The following is a 1,950-nucleotide window of genomic DNA, read 5'->3' as shown; positions in this document are numbered from 1 at the left end:
TTTTCACATCTCAGACTGATAGGATGGACTGTATAATACAAATGACAGCAATATTGGAACACAATAAATACTATTTTTTTTTCATCAATTTAGAGTGCCAGCATGTCCTCTTTTTATTCAAAATATTTAATCGTAAACATATTTCAGTATAACAAAATTATTTGTCTGCATCAACCAAAACTGACCATTTTACACTTCATAATGTAAATCTTATAGTCGCATAGTAAGTCAGTTATATTTGTATGTCAGGATGGACTGTATAATAAAAATGACAGCAATATTGGAACACAATGAATACAAAACATTTGTTCGCATCAATTTAAAGTGCCAGCATGACCACTTTTTATTCAAAATATTGAATCGTTAACAAATTTCAGTAGTTTAGATATCTCAGACTGACATGTATAACAAAATTATTTGTCCGCATTAACAAAAACAGACCATATTTGCACTTTATTATGTAAATCTTATAGTCGCATAGTAAATCAGTAATATTATCATGTAAGGATTGATTGTATAATACAAATGACAGCAATATTGGAACACAATGACTACAACATTGTGTTCGCATCAATTAAGAGTGCCAGCATGTCCTCTTTATATTCAAAATATTGAATCGCAAACAAATATCAGTAGTTTGTATACCTCAGACTCACTCGTATAACAAATTTATCTGTCCGCATCAACCAAAACTGACCATATATGCACTTCAGTATGTTAATCTTATAGTCTCATAGTAAATCAGTAATATTTTTATGTCAGGACAGATTGTATAAGAAAGATGACAGCAATATTGGAACACAATGATTACAAAAAATATTCCGCTTCAATTTAGAGTGCCAGCATGTCCTCTTGTTTTTCTAAATATTGAATTGTGAACCAATTTCAGTAGTTTTGATAATTAAGGATGCCTCGTTTAACAAAATTATTTGACTGCATCAACCAAAACTGACCATATTTGCTCTTTATTATGTAAATCTATATAGCCGCATAGTAAATCAGTTATATTTTTATGTCAGGAGGGATTATATAATACAAATGACAGCAATATTGGAACACAATGACTACAAACAATTTTCCGAATCAGTTTAAAGTTCAAACATGTCCTCTTTTATTCAAAATATTGAATCTTAAACACATTTCAGTTGTTTTGTTATCTCTTATAATAAAATTCTTAGACTGCATCAACCAAAGCTGACCATATTTGACCACTTCAATCAAAACTGACCATATTTCGCTTTATCAAGTAAATCTATATAGACGCATAGTAAATCAGTTATATTTTTATGCTAGGATGAACTGTATAATACAAATGACAGCAATATTAGAACACAATGACTACAGAATTTTGTTCGCATCAATTTAGAGTGCCAGCATGTTCTCTTTTCATTCAAAATATTGAATCGTAAACAATTTCAGTAGTTTTGATATCTCAGACTGACTCGTATAACAAAATTATTTTTCCGCATCAACCAAAAACTGACCTTATTTGACCACTTCAATCAAAACTGACCCTATTTGCACTTTATCATGCAAATCTGTGTAGCCGCATAGTAAATGAGTTATATTTTGATATCAGGATGAACTGTATAATACAAATGACAGCAATATTGGAACACAATGACTAAAAATTTTGTTCGCATCAATCAAGAGTGCCAGCATGTCCTCTTTTTATTTGGAATATTGATTCGTTAACAAATTTCAGTAGTTTTCATACCTTAGACTGACTTGTATTACAAAATTATTTGTCCGCATCAACCAAAACAGACAATATTTGCACTTTATTATGTAAATCTTATAGTCGCATAGTAAATCAGTAATATTTGTACAGTCCTTGGATGGTGTAAACTTCCCACTCACACCATACACCATTACACCATTCCCCATACACCATTACACCATACACCTTGTGCCATTACACCATACACGTTACACCTTTGCACCATACAC

The sequence above is a fragment of the Mytilus californianus genome, unplaced genomic scaffold (genome assembly GCF_021869535.1).
Source record: "Mytilus californianus isolate M0D057914Y unplaced genomic scaffold, xbMytCali1.0.p SCAF_10, whole genome shotgun sequence".
Lineage (NCBI taxonomy): Eukaryota > Metazoa > Mollusca > Bivalvia > Mytilida > Mytilidae > Mytilus > Mytilus californianus.
Note: the sequence above shows the minus strand (reverse complement) of the source record.